Genomic DNA, 17765 nt, shown 5'->3' on the forward strand with positions numbered 1-17765 from the left:
TTGTTAGCTGAGAGAACAAGGGAGTGAGAAGGGAAAATGGATGGGGGGAGACAATGTTCAGTATAAACTCCTTGCTTTTGACATGTGCTTGTCTCATTTCTGTCTCTCTTCTGTGTGTGGAGTTTGTCTAAATGTCTCAACAGTGATGTCTGCTAAAGACTTTCTCATATATGATTCTGTTCTCCCCATCTACTCTGTAAAACATGACCTTTTCCATGCCAAATGATGTCTGCCGTAGGCTGAATTGTTAAAGCTTTGGGGGGAACAAAGGTGGGGAAGTATAACTGTTATTATACATAAAGAGGAAAAAAGTGGTTGTTTTTTTTTTTTCTAGCATGAGAAACCAAAAGTCTCACCATGTTGAGGAAGGTAGCAAGACCAGCATCTTCTGCATAAATTCACTCTTGTAATTCTACAGGGTGACAGCACTGTGTCATTCCAGTCTCTCTGTTTTTAGGGAGAAAAGTACTAAAACCTAGGCCAAGTTATAATGATCTTAAAAGCACTGTTTGTACATCATTTATTTTTAAAAAATTTGGCTACAAATCCTCAGAAGATTGCAAGTACAAGGTTCAGTGTTCAGTGCTGACTAGGTCTGCAGATTTTGAGCCGGGCTTCTGTCATGCTGTGAACCTGTAGACCTTGGCCCTTCTGGGTGTTCCAGAGGATGTCGATTGGTACTGAAGCAACATGCCAAAAAGGGCAGAAGAAATTTATAGGGCAGATCAAAGGTGTTAGATCCCCAGAACAGGCTCTTATATCACATGGCAGGGCTGCATGCACACCTGATAAAAAAAGTAGCTGAAAGCAATGAGCGCAGGTGGTGTTTCTCCTAAGATTTCTTGCACTTCTGGTTATGCAGAGGTAGGTCAAAACCAAAATGCAAATGGAAAGTCACAAATTCAAGGGCAGTTACAAAGCATCTGAGGAATTATCAGGCCAAACATGTTTTTGTGGATGCAGTTTTTAATCAGTTTTCTCATGTGAAGGATTATTTTGTCATTATGAGTGTGAGACAAATGATGTGAATAAAAGATGGCAGAGAGTGGGTAAGGGAGGGGGGACAATCATGCAATAAAAGGAATTACTCCCTGAAAAGAAGCTTCCAAATCTCTCTTTAATCTTAGCCTCTCCCCTGTGTCCCCTGCTACTGCAACACCTCCCCTCCTCTGTCTCCTTTCCCTTCTCGCTGATCTCCTGTTCTGAGAAGATGAACAAGCTCAGAAGAAAGGCCAGGACTCTGCTGACACAGCTAAACGTTTTGACAGTACTCACATTATTTGCCTTAACATTCCTGGTATCACTACAGCAGATGTTCCTGTAACATTTGGTGAGGAAGCCTGTAGTTGAGGGGAAAAAAGGTTCATTCTTCCACGTTTCTGATTAAAAACAGGAACTGAAGCAAGGACTCCCCTGTCTATGCAGTCATTTTTGGCATTGGTGACTATCAACTGAGGGTTTGTGGTTTCAAATAGGGACCTCAGGGTGTTTTTAGGGTTCTATTCAAATTTTATTGTGTGGATGGGCATCTGTCAGCAGTCTGTGTGATACAAGTCAAAAACTAGAGAATGTCATAGAGGCTGAGACTGAAGGTGTGGGCATTTTACTGTGGGTGCAGCTGTGTGTCTGCTAAGGGTGTGGGAAGAGGGTATGTTTGTCTGTATGAAGTTTTGAGTTAGTGTGGCTGGACTGTAGCCAGTATCTAAATAAACAGTTTCACTGAACCTGAGACCAATGGCCTTGCCATAGGACCAGCCCTCCCAGGTCCCTTGGGATCCTGGTATGGAGTTCCCTCTGTACTGCTGCAGTGCAGGTGATGAAGCAAATTTGAAGTTAAACAAAATGAGCAAGTCCATCTAAAATGCAGATGATCAGGAGCCAGCAAAAAGCTTGAAAAACTTATATAATCCTGAGTCCTTGTTTTCTTCTTTTAAAGAAGAATAATCCCTCCCCTTTATTTTACACACAAGAAGCAAAACTGCCTAAGGTTGATTTTCATGTTTGCGCTTGCTCATTCTAATTTGGTTGTTATTCCACTCTGTTTGCTTCAGCAACTTTAATTTCATTTTAATTTTATCTGATTTTCAAGTCAATATTTTCTTGAAATCAGTGGTATTTGGAAATCTGAGGTATCTTTAAAGATCTGAGCCCAATTAATTTTTTCAGAGTGACAGGAGGGCTTTGGATTACATCAGGGAATTGAATGCAGGTCTTCCCAGTCTTAAAAGACACCCTAACTTCACTGTCCCACAAAGAAACTAATATAGCAACCAGGCTGGACAGAGAGACTCTCTTCATGATGCTTGGTTCAGCTTGTCAGCTTTTCTTCTTTCTTCCCTTACCTTATCTTCTTGTACCAGCAAGGACTAGATTCTTGTTACATCAGCAGTGTCCTACAAATATCTTCCCATCTAAGGCCATCACTAGTCTTATTAGAACAGAGTGTTTAATTTCGGTTTGCTAGTAGGGATAGGCATTGTCTGATGCTTGCTTTTCTGCTGTACTTTTCATCTTATCAACCTTATTTATATTCATTCTCTTTCCCACTTAATCAATCTCCTGTCCTACTCTGCTAATGGTGTGTTCGTTAGTTGTAAAGACTTTAAAAATAAATTTAAAAAAAAATACTTAAAAAAAAAGGAGAGTGAGAAAGAGGCACAGGGTTGATAATATTCCTCAGTTATCTCAGACTCAGTTTCACCACCAAATGTAATGCAGAGTGCAAATACCCTTCACTTTGATTTGTGATATAACAGCTCTTGGAACTGCTTGGTGGGAGAGGTGCTGCACATATGTTTAATTAAGGCCCTAAATTGCAAACACTCTCAACAAACAAGACAGACTCAGGAGGCAAATGAGGGTCTAAAGATGTGAATAAAACCAGATGGTACCATGCACTAGGTCAGTAGACAGGAAAGACTACAATGAAACCTGCTAACTACCAAACCAGCTGACTGGCAGTCAATGTATGGCCCTGTCTTGCCCGAGTCACACGACGGTGGCCATCCTCGGCCCCATTTGAAAAACCCATCATGGAACAAGTTGGAATTAAATAAGTACCATAACTCTTGTCCCATATCTCCTGCACTAGAAGAGAAAAGTATGTTTATACAAAAGCAGTTTTTACTGTTCTTACACTTTTCCACTCTCAGCTAAAGATATTAATGTTATTCTCACTGTATTTATTTATAAAGAAAATTTATTCTGGTTGGGGGGTGACATTTATGCTGATTTTACCACAGCCTTTTCACTGCCTGTGTCTTTTATTATAGCTGTATTTCTTTCGTTGCCTGATGTTCATTCCCTCTTAGAAGTAAAATATTTTACCAAGCTGACCATCTGATGAAACATTTTTTCTGCTATGTTCAGAATATATTTACGAAGTAGCATTGGAGGAGTGAAGGCATATAACATTTTCAGACAGTGTACCACAGTATAAGGGTGATAGAGGTTTATGGGAGATATAAGAGAAAGGAGGGAATCACTTCCTTAGGGTGATTAAACAGATTTTATTTACGGCACAAACTGGACACATGCAAATTGTGTATCCATTAAACACAACGCGGCTTTAGATTTCAGGCAGGTGGAGATGAATGCTTTGGTATTAATTTTCACCTAGCAGATAAATGTTAGATCAAGTTAAGATTTAGGATAGATCAAGTATTCTTAAGTTAAAAAAAAAAAGGGGGGCATGAAAAGCAGGGATGTTGCAATTATCTCTAGAGAAACCATTGCAAGTACAATAAAATGAAAATGCAAAGCCAAATTTCCAAGACAAGTAAACCATGTAAGAGAAGGTAGCGCAAAGCTGAACCATACAGGCTATTTAAGCTCTGCCATCTAGTTTTCCTTCATAGTTCTTTCACACCATTACAGGAACTGGTGAGAACTGGGAGAAGTTAGGTTCTTTGCCTGTGTCTTGTCTCTTCCTTCATCCTCAATCTTGTTTCCCAGCAAAGTGCTCCCCACTGCTGCCACTCCGTGCAGGAGACGGGGAACAACTGGGATTCACCTTTCCCATGGGGGAGGCATCGAGTGATGTGTGCAGTGCAGCCTAGGAAGGAGGCACACACACCAAAGGGTCTGACGGAGGTCCCAGGAGATGCAGAGAGGCTGAGATCACTGAGTCTGGCACAGAAACTGCTAATTAGAGTAAGGGGGAGAAATGCATAAAAGCCAGCCTGGACCAGACCCAGTGATCAGTGAACTGTCATGGTGCCAGTTGCTCTCCCAGGCATATTGTGAAACTGCTTTTTGCCCACTTCAAACTAAATACAGAAAACCCAGCATGAGATTGTGACTTTAGGGTGAATTTCCTTGTGTGATGGTAGAACAGGGACTAACAAAACCTGTTCTCTGGTGGGTCTCAGAGCTGCCCCCAACTCACGGCATTTCTTATGCAACATCCCGTTGTCATTACCCCGAGATGCTGCTCTCCATAAGGTTCGGATCCTGTGAGTGATACCAGCAGGATCTTGCCCGTGCTTGTGCATACGTAAATCAGGTGCCTTTCTTGAGAGTTAGACCCGTGCTTCTGAGACCAAATAGGTAAACATGAAGCAGGCTGGCTTTTATATCTTTTACTCAACACCACGTGCTTTTCACATATTCCCCCTCACTTCCTCCCAATCTTTTTCACAGGAACAAAAAATATGCTAAAGTGTAGGAGATAAAAATCTCACCGGCTTTACAGGTTTCAATTAAACACATCTATTAATGTTATCCTCATGTGCTTATTTATAAACAGAATTTATTCTTTTCTGCAAGTCATTCGTGCAGCTGCTGCTGCTATGAAAGTGCTTTCCTTGACTGCATATTTATTATCAGCATATTTCTTTAGCTACTTTCCATTCGTCCTACCTTAGAAATAAAATATTTCATTGAAATGTCCATCTGATAAAATATTCCCCTTTAGACATATATTTACTCAAAGAGTATTTGAAAAGTAAATTTGTATAATATTTAAGGCAGAAAGTGGTGCCAGCAGCAATAAATTAGTGGCAGGCTAACCTGCAGGTTTGTAGGCATTCTCTTCCTGCAATAATATACAGTATGTCATTGTTAATAGCGATATACATACTCCTATAGATCCCAATTCAAGAAAGATTTATGCATATGATTTGAACAGAGTCAAGTGCTCCAGTTATCCAAACTGGAAGGGGCTTTAAGTATATGTTTGAACTGCAGAGTGAAGCTTCCCTGGGAAGCTTGGGGACTCATAAGGCTGTGTCCTTTATGAGTTCCCAAACTGAAAGAGCAGAAGAGCTTCAGTTAAATACAGAAGCGAGTATTTATTATACATGAGCATGGTGTTCATTGCAAATTTAAGCATGGCTTTTAATTTAGGACAAACTGCATTTTGCATTCAGAGTTCAAGTGTATCCCAAACCCCTCAGTAGAATTTCCCATTGACCCATGGGGTTTCTACTAGGGGCCGAATGTGGTTAGCTGCCAATGCCTACTTTTCAGCTAATGGTGCTGCCAGTGAGTTATCCTTCCCTTTGGCTGTATTACAAAGCCTGAAGCCTGGTTTGTTCCCCGCTCACTGCTCAAGTATGAAAGAGCCAACACACACCTGTAGCTGAGGCTAGAGGAATTGCCAGCAGTTCACTTTACACAGCTCTGCAGTGCACAGATTCCTGCCCTAATCCATCCATCCACTCTGAAGCTTCTTTCTGTAGCCTCAGCTGTGTGTTCACCTGGTACAAACTGGTGTGGCTACTTGGCTTAAGTGGTGCAAGTTCTGCTCCCTGAAATGCCATAATGAGACTTCAGTGTGACTGAACTAAAAATTCATGAACACTCAAATGTTCTGAATGCGATACACATTATGAAATATACGGGCCAGAAAACAATGCAAGGATTTACCTCACTATGCATGAGCCCATTTCCACTATCTCCTGCTTAATGCATTACATTTGCTGACCAAGGAAGCCTGAAAACACAAGGGGATTGAGTGCAGAGAAGAGCCCCTATCGCCGTGCTGCTTGCTCTCAGGGTTGCTGTTGTGGGTATTTTGGCAACTAGGGACTATATGTGTATTACAACAGACGAGGGACTCTTCTGTGTCTGACTAGCATTTGTAAAAGGCCTTGCAAGAGGTAAGCTGTATGTATTATTTTAGCCCCTTACTTGACTCGTTACACAGTAAATAAAAGCTCTAGAAGCTGAGGGAGGAAAATACAGATGGATTTGAAGGTAAATAACTCACATGCACTGCTCTTTTCTAAAATCCTTGTTACACTGGCAGAATATGGAAGGAGGCTTTTCTCTTTATACAGAAATCCTTTTCTACAGTGATTCCCTGCCCCCCCCCCCCCCCCCCTGTGATCTGAGTTAGGCTTTCTTGGAGTGTGCTAAGAAGGAACAGAGAGGTTTTGCCTCTCAAAGAAGCCAGATGCCACCTATTAGCTCTCTAAGGCTCTGTTGTTCTTACCAGAGGCAGCAGCTGCCAGTCCCTTTATGTTTGGAAACTGCTGCCTTTCATGGACATTTCACTTGGGGTCCCATGGATCTCACCTCCTTTGCTCCTTGCTGTGGCTGACCAGTGGAATTTCTCTCTCTGCATACAATTAAAGAATGGTGCGATGTCACTCCTTAGCAAGAGTTAATGGGGCTGAGGGACAGGGAATTTAAATATCCTATTTGTGTGGTACTGCTCAGTGTGGACGTGGTAGCTCAGGTCTGCATGAGCTCAGAGATCCTGCTTTCCCCAATCACTTCTCTTTTCTCCATAGTAACCTCAATGTATGCTTCTAAAGCTAAATGATACCGGAATGCTTAACATTATCTCTGGTTTTTTTCTTTACACTGGTTATCCCAACTCTTGTCTCATATAATCTCAGCGAATGAGGAGCTGGTGGGTTAGATCTGCATGTCAGTGGAGCTCCCTTCCTGGGGGTATGGCCTGTTCACCTGTCTGTGCCCGTTAAGTGTGTAATCCTCTGTTTCTGACAAATTAATCCCTTACGTGGGCAAGCACTAACTGCGACATTACAAGCAGAGGATTATGCTTGCATGCAGCGAAGAGGTAGCAGAGGAACATGCACTTTAAACACTCCTTGAAGTTCCTGTGTCTTGTGTATCTTAGTAATAAAGATCTATGGAAGGGTGAAAAATGAGAATTTCTAAGATTAATAAGTTAGTACTTACAAGGTGCTTTTTGAAGGCCCCATGAAGTCATCTTGTTGCCGTGCGAAGCCATCAAGTAAATGAATATTTCTTCTTTGAAAATCTGGTTAGGAATGTCTCATTGAAACAGATCTTGAACTTTGAAGGAAGTTTTAGATAAAAAGCACAGGTTTGAGGCTGGAATGAGAAAGTGGATGTAAAATTTATTGGTTTTTTTCAGTGTCTGTTTTCCAGTGGTCAGCCAGACTGACCTGGACATTCCGTCTACTGCCGGGGTACCTGCTTCCCTGTCACTGGGCTCAGGTGGCATATGACCTGGTGTCGATGGGGACATTGGCCAGATTCAGAGTACTTCCTCACATTTTCACTCCTTTTCATCACTTTGCCTTTCAATTGTGCCTGTCAACATGCATCTAGCATTAAACTCAGCTGAACTGTGGCTCGCCGCAGGGTTAAGGCCATGGTTTGTGACACAGGCACAGGTGAGAAGCCTCAGATGTCCGCTCTAGTTTGCTCTGTTGAAGGGAGCTAAAGCATGTCTCCAGCCAGTCTTTCTTCTCCTCCTTCTCTCCCCTGGGCTTTCTGAACACAAGAAGCTTAGCAGGATTTGCTGCAAGATGCTTGCTACTCCCATTACCATTTCTGTAGTTCTCATTAATTCCACAAAAGCCCTGTTTCGTCTTGCAGCCACTGGCAGCAGTTCATGGAGGGTGGAAGCAGGAGTCCCCTGAAGTGAAACTTACTGTCTTAGAAAGAAGTTTTATAGCAGTGGAGTGTTCAGGCCACAAATATCTTTAGCTATGTCATTTATGTATATTGGTGCACTACTTGTGCACTTGATACTGTGGTACCCAGAGTTCAGAGTGTAATGTGGAGCAGCATGACGCAGATACTACTAATTTTTCACCTTTGGCCTTTTCTTTCTAGCTCTCTTGTTAAAACCCAACTGAATTATCCCAGACTGAAAAAACACATTGATTTAGTACCTATCCAATAATGTATACTGAAAAAAAAGGGGATTTTACTCCGTTTTGTAGTAATCACTACAAAACACTACAAAACACGCATATCCTATTTTTTCCCTATTGCCATGCCAATCAGCATTTGTCTTTTATATGGTAGGATGAAAGAAAGACTAAATGTTGACTAGGCATAGGCAGCATCTAATTGGTAAAAATATTCATCCTTGGATATAGCTGGACACACTAGAGGGTGAGGATGGGATACTTAAACTGAGGGAGAGAATTCCTGCTGGTGATCCCAATGATGCAGACCACAGTGCGGTGTCTCTAATGACTGATGTAGGCAGCAAGTATAGTGGAAAACCATTTCCAATTCAACTGTCTGTCTGTACTCCTTTCTAAAATTTTCTAAAACATCCATTATTTGGGATGGCATATTTCTACAAAATTTTGGAAAAATTCCTGTACTATACTTTAAGATGCATTTTAATTAATATCTGCTTTTGAAATGAAACCCTTTGTCTTCAAGCAGCGAAAGAGAGAAAAAGAAGCAGCACAGATCGTAAATATTTTTACAATGCTATGGTGCATTAATATATTCAGGTTTTTTCTAATAGAGATTTTGATTATTAAAAATACAAATTGTCTGATTAATTATAAATTATAATTTGATTTATAAGATGGTGTTACATATTAAATAATGCCAGATGGTGCCATGAGGGCATTAGCTTCCCGTAATAGATTCTGGATGACAAGGGAATTAAAAGGGGACAGAGTCCGGGAACCAAATTAAACAAGCAGTGAAAATTCTGCCAGAATAAAAATAGTTCCCAAAGCATTTCTCTCTCTCTCTCCCTTTTTTTTTTTAAGTTAAACATTAAAAAACCGCCCCAAAACCTACTTATTTTTTGTTATGCTTTCAGCATTTATGATTACAGCAGGACTTCAAGGGCAATACAGCATGGATTACATTTTCAATAACTTCATGTGCCTTATAAGCTTCCTTCAATATGTTTGCATTGGTTAGTAAAAAAATCTATTGTTATGTACCACCATTTGAAAAATGTTTCTGGATGTTAGAGCAGCCAGGTTTGTTACTTGTACTACTCCTAGGTAAGACAGATCCCTTTCCCCACCTTAGCACTAGTGGCTGAGGTACATCTTTGCCCTGAAGCACAGTTTCTCTTCCTATGCAGAATTAAACAAGGCGCTACATTGGCTTTACTTATAAATATGAGTTACAAGGACCAAAACATATACACAGAATGGCCCAAGTACTGCTAAAGTGAATGAAACAACTTCCTGCCTCAAAGCTGTGAGGGGGAAAAAGAATAAAGTATGCAAATACATAGATTAAAACTCCAGTTACATAGACACTGTTAGCACTAAATTATAGGGGGTTTAAAAATAATTTTCAATGTTGATTTTTTAATAGAAATTGCCTGTGTTAAACTCATGTAAGGAAGGGGATTTTACTTCAGCACTGACCTGAATATTTCTCTTCTCCTGGCCCTCAGTTCTGACTTCATGTCAGTTCAGTGTATTTAAACATCTACCACTGCCTATGCTTTTCTTTGCCATGGTTATTTCTTGCATCTTAAAGGGATATTCTGGAGTCAACTAAAATATGCATCTTATAATTACAAGCTTTACTCTGAGTGGTATTCATTAAGAGGTTGCTTGTTCTTTGTCCAGTGATCTATTACCATTATGTGAGCAATGTGTACTGATGTAGTAATATCCTCCAGAGCATCCTATTTGCAGCTGCCCCACCAAGTATATGCTCATACGCTTCTAGTTTTAAGTTTGGTGTCCTTATTTGATGTCATTTGTTGAACATCTACGGAGACTTTCCTTTTCCATCTTGTTGCACATGGATTCTTCTGTACCAGGAATGCAGGGAGGGTGTATAAGAGACTGAAAGTTCTGTAAAATAATCCTTGTTATGATCTACAATAAGCATTTGAGGAGCCTGAGAAAGTCTTTAGGCTTAGCAAGTGTCTCTTTCCTCTGGGAGCTGTGCTTCTTTCTATTTGCATCTTTTTTTTTTGTGAAGAGAACAGTGAAATAGTAAGGCTATCTTTCTTGAACTCAACCTCATGTATTTTATTTTGAAGTGTCTGATTCAAGAGCAGCAATTTTTTTTCTTGTACACTTGATGTTCTTGTTTTGATATATCATCTTTCTGTTGAACAATGACTGATGACTTCAGGCTCTACCTAATATGCAATGTTTATAAATGAATCAGAAAAGCAACGTTGCACGTATTTACATGAGAAGATAACCTAATGAAGTTGAACCAATTTTATCTCTGAAATTCCCTATTTAAAGTGTACTGGTCTTCAATGTAAAATGATGTAAAAATTGCTGAGCCTGGACTTTTTGTCTTAAACTTGGAATTTCCACTGTAGGTGATTCCAGTATTTCCAAATTTCTTTTGGTACTGAATAAGACAAAAAGTTATATTATCATATAATTTATGAAGGAAGGGAGGAAATTTTATTTTATTTTATTTTATTTAGAAAGTACCTTAGTAAGCTGTCTCTTCCTGATGAAGTTAAAACATTTTATTTCAGTGTTTCATTTTGACTTTTATATTATGGTATAGTTTTAATGTAATAAGCAGTCCATTTAAAGATGAAATGAAGAATTTCAGTCATTAAGAAAATTCCAGTAATTCTGGTACAAATATAGAAAAAATTGATTGCCATTTCAGTTTCAATATTGCCCTATTTCAGAAGTATTTACTGATGAAAATCACTTTTTTTTTTTCATTCGTTTCTAAGAAGTGTGTGTTTGCAGGTTCTTAAGTGGTGGTTTTCATTTAGTATCCAAAATTCATAGGACTTGTGTATTTCTACTCAGGCTCTGTGTGCCAAAGACAGTAGCAAGAACTGTCTGAATCTCTTGAATTTCACACAACACAGTTTTTAGCAACTTTAAAAAAAAAAATTACTTCTGATACTGCTAAGCTTCAGGTAAAGGCAACTAATTTAAACTTTGCCACAGTTAGAAGGTGTCTCCTGGAACTGTCCAACCTCAAACTGTGATCTTGTCACATCTGATAAGAATCTGATAAGATCTTATTTGATCCAGTCTGGAGACACAAGTTGCTCTCAGGAGACCTCAGAAGCATGTGCGTATGTACTTATATATACCTTTTAATACGTATAATTCAGGTAATCGGTACTTTAGAACAATCCTCTCACCAAAAAACCTACCATGTTTCAACAGCAAAGAATGATGGTGTCTATCATGCAATAGAAAGTTTAACCTAGAATTTCCTTTCCTCTTGGAGCTTCATCTCTGTGATTTCTTCGTGAACTACTCTTTTTCCTTCTGCAACTTTCTGCCTCTAATTTCATGAGGTGTAGGGTCTCTGTGACTTATTTTCAAATGTCTACATATTTAAAGGACTCTGAGTCACCTGAAAAAAAAGAATATAAGCAGGAAAATACAACAAAGTTGGTGAGCCATCATTTGATATTCTGATCCTGACCTACATTACCGAACACATGTTCCTGCCCAATTGAAGCTGGACTGCTTGAGACACAGTAGGAAATAGGTTAACGTCTGCAGTGCAGTTCAAAGGGACTTGAGTCTTTGATTTGATCCTCCTGGGTGCATGGTTATGTCTCTGGAGAAGAGGCAGCCCATATAGCACAGGCTGACATAGGTCAGCAAGATAAAATGGACTGGAAAAGACCTCTGCCTGGTATATTGCCTGTGCATTTCCAGTTGCTCTTCTAAGGCTATTGCAGAGGCAGGGGCTAAGAACAGGGAAATAAAAAGGACAGGAAGTATAAGAAGGATTCAATGCAAAAGGAGACTGAAAGCACTGGAGAAGTGAAGCTAAAAAGAAAAACAGAGGGACAATGATAGATTTCTGAAGGAAGGTTACCCAGCTGCCCATGTTTCCATTTTCTTGTATTACCTAATCAAGGAATAATTAAGCTCTCCAGAAACATTAAAACAAACTAAAGGAAATGTGTGTCTTCTGTTTTGTTTTATTACATTAAGCATTATATAACAATGTTATGGAATGCTACCCTGGGGGCAGGGAGGGAAGGAAGCTTTTATCTGATTCATTTGAACCAGTTTCATTGTACATAAATCTCTGTTAAAATGATCAAATCTTTAGTTTTCACGGCTAATCTGTTAGTCAGCTCAGGTTAGGAAGATTGTTTTGTTTACTCCATAGAGGTACCTTTTACAGAAGTGTCTATGAAGTACTCGAGTCTGGCTACCAAATGAGGAAGACTACTGATCCCATCTGCAGCTGCCGTTCATATATCACAAATTATAATGTCCACAAGGATTTCTCGACACACAGCCCCAATTACTTTCAAGACCTCTTCCTGAAAGTGTTCTTTAGGAAAGGACAATTTAAAAGAAGTTCCTCTATCAAAAACAAAAAAAGGGAAAAACTGTGGAAATTAATTTGACTTCTCATACTTAGCATAAATTAATTGTGGTTTAAAATATTAAACAGTTACACTGAAAACAACCTAACATTATTATTCTTACTCTGGTCTTTTTTGTTCATGTATATTTTTGACACAGTCAGTCATCACATGTATGAAATCAGGAGCATGTTTCATATTACCAGTTCTTTAAACAACAAGCAAATCTATTGGTGTTTGCTTCCAAAGGCATGCATTTGAGAGGCAGGTAAGCTGCAAGCTAGTAAGAAGTTGGGAGAACACAGAATTTAGTCTGACGTAAAGTTTAATTGCCTGTTTTTTCCCTACATGCTTATCAACCGTAGAGGTGAAGCACCTCTGATTAGGTTTGCTCAGGTGCATAACTCTATTAAGAGTATTGTTCTTACACAAAGATTGATCTAGACTGCAGCTTTAAAAACAGAAATTTAACAAAACACAAAAGATTGTTGAAATAAATGTGCAATTAATTTAACTTGTATTTCTAACCCACACAATACCAGGCATAATTTTTTTAACCTCCCCTGCTTTCCCTCTCTATTCATTGCACATTTAAATTCATTATGGAAAAAAATTAGGAAAAAAAATTCCTGATAGTTATTTTTATGATCAAATACCTTTTCCAATTAGTCTTGGCACCTCACTATAATCACGATGAATGTTATTAATTCAGCAGTCTACATCCTATTAAGGGTTTCATCATAGCAGTGTGTTCAGGAACTTAATGGCTTTCGCATATTAATGCTACAGCCTGTGGTCTTCTGTCCATTAGTACTGTGTAATATCATGCATTTGCGTTCATACATGTATATACAAACATATAAACATATGATGACATATAAATCTCGATCAGATAAATGCAAGGCTATGAAACAGTATTTTGAATTTACTTAAGCAATTATTTTAAGTAAGATTATTGTGCGTTCAAAATGTTCTCTACACAACAAAAGATGTAATGCCATTATAAATTAGTATGATACCAGTGCAACAACAGAGAAGACAACAGTAGTGGTGGTTGCTAGGCATGGTGCACAGGCATTGGTGATCTTTGAGGTCATGGTAAAAGTACACCTTACATGTATGATATTACCATGAGGATTTATTAAATAAAAGAGTGATTTAAAAACACGGACAAGGTGCTTTGTGAGAAATTTTGAAAGTTGAGAATGATTTGTGGGGCAAAAATTTTGGTAACTACTGCATTATGACAACCAGTCTGACAGTCTACCTTGCTTTCTGTTGACAGCAAAATAATTAAGAAAATATTTGAGCTATCCAGCCTTCAGAGGAGTTAGAATTTTGGCATAAACTGCATTTTTTTCCTTCTTATTATAGAAGACTTAATCTAAGATTAGTTTCTGTGCTCTGAATTTCTAAGAGTGCAAGAGTAAGGAAGGACCTTTTTTATCATTTAGTCTCACTCCCACCTCCGTATAATACCAACAGTAGTCCTTATTTCACTTTCCTCCAGTAAACCTATAGCTTCTGTTCAATCTTTTTGGAAGACAATCTAGACGTGTTTTTGAAAATTTAAATGATGGTCAGTCAATTGATCACAATTTAAATTGTCCCATTAATAACCACCAGTATTTAAAAGTCTGTATCTTAGAATTTTCTCCTTTTTTTCCTCCCTACTATCCTGCATTTTTTTAATTTAGTCAAACTTTCTTCTGTCTTCGGATTTTAAATATCTGGAACATCTCCTGCAAACCTCTGCTCCACCAAAGCTCTTGAATGTTCCTGGCACTTTGGCACTCCCCAAGAGCACTCCTTTTTGCACATCTTGCTAAGGATCCAGCAGCACATACCAAAATCTTGACCTGGACTTGACATTTCTTCTAAATTATTCAGGGTGTCCAGCTTGTGTGACCCTGAAGCCTTCGCAGAGGCAGATACATCCATATTACTCCCTTTTGTGCTGTTCTCTAAAAAAAAAAAAGCAAGCAGTATGCCCTGATAATGCTACTGCTGCGAGTCACCTAGTCTTGGGACGGCCTTTGACTTGGAGGGAATGGTCCTCTTGCTTCAAACCTGAGCTCTTCCCCGTCTTCCAAAAGGAACAGTACACAAGATCTCTTTAGATATTATGCCCTCATCAGAAAGCACATTTAGAGCTGAGCAATGAAATAGTGCTTGTGTCACTAATTAAAATTCAGTGGTGAGGTTGTTTAATTACTCCCTCCACTGAAAATTCTTACTTTACTTTTCACATTTATTCTGGTAATAATGTGTTGAAGAGCTCATCAGCCTCTGAAGGAAGGCAACAATTTTTCTTGTGTACATAATCATTAAACTGACAAACAAGCACAGCACTGCACAGTTATCAATATTAGCACTGCAGCCCCATCACTATTAAAACTCTTTGCAGCAGGGGATTAAAGTGCATAAAGGGGGGAAAAATGGTGGGAAACAACTAAGTTTGAGATCCTACCCTTTTGCTCTCCTAGCAGCCATCTCAAATCAATTCACACTGAAATTCCTCCTTCCTGTACAAAAGCAAGATAATTGACTGCATTTGACTCTGTAAAAAATTAATGGCCTTATTTGCTTTTTCTTTGTGGGTTAGGCTAAAATGCTTTTCTTCCTTTTTCGTTCATTTTTTTTCATTCATGGTCGTAAGATCTTAAAGCTGATGGATAAATATAACTGCCTGCTGCAGACTGCTTTCAAATCCAGTCACCAGCTCTGCCAGTGAAATAAGTGGGGTGGAGGGGAGGATTCCCAAATTGCCTTGTTGAATCTTGACTTGCATGAAATAACTTGTTTGCAACTTCTCAGTCATCTTCTCTGACTTCAGAGAATCAGAGTGCAGAGGAGAGACCACCCAATTTCACAAGAATAGTCTTGCCAGCCACAGACTGCCTCTGTGAGCTATATAAGTAGGCCTGTATAATCAGGTGAAGTTTTCAGGAGTATATAGCCTTGCTGTATCAGGGAGAAGCAGAACTGCAGCATCTGGAAATAAAAAATACCTGCAGCCATGTCGATTGTTGGTGAATGCAATGTCTCATGGCAGGTCTAGGGAGCAGGAGTAGGATAACGTACATTTTGAAAGCCTGGTTTGGTAGTTTTGAAGCAAACAAGTGGAAGTCAATAATAAGGTAAAAATTGCATTTCATAGCAACGTTATAACATGAAGTAAAAGGGGAAAATACTCTGTTTCTTCACTAACTGTGCTGGGGATCAGAAAGGCTTGCTAAACTGCCTTTACAAAAAATAGTGTATCTTGGAGTTGAAGATCAATTATCACGATTAATGCCAAGGGAAATCCAGGTTCTGTTTCTCATTTTGGTCATGGCATGTTTAGCTCCAGCTTTCAGTTTTCATTCTGAAAAGCATGAATTAACACCAAGGGAGTTTTTTGGTGCTCTCTGTAACATCCTTTCGGGTCTGCTTCCCCAAAAGGCAGTTAGAGTTTTAGCTCTGACTTTGTAAGGCCAGGGTAGCAACAGCACAAACACGACTGCAGTTCAGAAAAAAAAAACCTTCTCCCATTATTAACCAAGCAGCTTCACTATATTCCAGACTGTAGTCATCAGTTCATACTTATGTGCCTCAAAATGAGGAGAGGGCAGTCCCTAACATGGCTATTTTACACTAGTGTATTCAATTTTGCATATGAGGTTGCAATCTGGGAAGATGTTTGAAGTACCATCTGCTACAGGCAGCTATATCCTATCCCATTATTCAGCAGATGAGGGTGGTATGGTTGGGCGCTCTCTTGGGAGAGATTGTGTCCCTGATGGATAATGCACCATTATTGTCAGCTTAACTAAAAAAAAACAATGTCAGGAGATCTCGTTACTACTGCAGTGGTCTGCAAAGGGACTGAAAAGAAATCATGTATCAAAATTTACATATGAGGGATGCATCATGGGGACAATCTCCCTGCATTTTTTTCACTCTCTCTCGGAGGGAGGCTGACTGACAACTCCCACAATTTATGGCCACCAGGATAACTTGCTAGGAAACAGAAGACCCAAAAGATCCCCTGGGTTGTCATGTCCGTTCCCCCAGGACACCAGGCAATAATGCACCCCATGTGGGACTGAAGGGATGTGTGGTGTGATGCTGCCTCCAGCTCTTCCTTGCATCTTCTAGTGTGGTGCTCTGGGTCCAGAGATAGCTAGGCACTACAAAGAGGTATGGCAGCACTGCCAAGCTGGGTGGTTTACTACCACTAAAAATCACTTTGAATAAAGAAGGAAACGATAGCAAATTTAGCTGCTCAAGAAAATAGCAGCATGATAAATAATGTATGGAAATGGGATGTTTCTTTAAGAGATGAAGGAAGGAATGCTGAAGCTTTTATTGAGCAGTTAATGCCCTCTCTACTTATTATCTTTGGAGTTTTCAAACCTTTTGGCAGTCAGACATGTTCAAATGGAAGCATTTAATCTCTTCTACCCTGGAAGAGAGGGACCAGAAATTTGATTTGACCTGAAGTTCCAGGATGTTAGTTTCATTTTGCAGAGTTTGATGTTTTCTGTTGTTTTGTTTTCTTGATATCATTTTACTATGGGTCCACAAACAGGGAGGTAAAATTCAAGACATGTACCTAGAGTGTGATGCACACCTTCCACAGGCATTTTTGCATTGGAAAGACAAGTATTTCCTGTGGTGTAAAAATTACTCCATATCCAAATTTGCTGGTGATAAGGCAGGTGAAGCAAAGTTCATCACTTCTAGGAATCACATCCTGGGCTTGTATTTTGAACTTGAGACATTTGTTTACTGTGATGACCTTGGGCTGTTATTTATTCAACTTTATTTTCCAATCCTTTGAGGCACGTAAAAGAATGATTAAGAGGTAGAAAACCCACATGGCTTGTATATTTTTGGCAGCATTGCCAAAACTTTTGATGCATCTTACAGATGAATGTGCAGTTTTTGTCCAGAGTCTGTTCTGTATCCAAATTTCCCCATTGTACCATGAAATTTGGAGGCAAACTGTTCAAAAACTGTGCTAAACCTGTTGATTTGGATCAAATCTCTGAAAAGCTTAGAGTAAATTATATGGTCTTTATTTTGTATGCATAACTAGAAAAAACACTTGTAATGGATTGTGGGAGGATTAGATTTCAGGTAATGGAAGATACGCTTTGTTTTGGTACCTCCAATTACTCTTCATTACATTGAAGCCTGTCAGATCCACTATTGGATGAAAGTTCTGAGAGGGGGGGTGTGGTAGCTTCACCATTTTGAATTGTTTAAAAAACCCTCATTCTTC

This window comes from Gymnogyps californianus, chromosome 7 (genome assembly GCF_018139145.2).
Source record: "Gymnogyps californianus isolate 813 chromosome 7, ASM1813914v2, whole genome shotgun sequence".
Taxonomy (NCBI): Eukaryota; Metazoa; Chordata; class Aves; order Accipitriformes; family Cathartidae; genus Gymnogyps; species Gymnogyps californianus.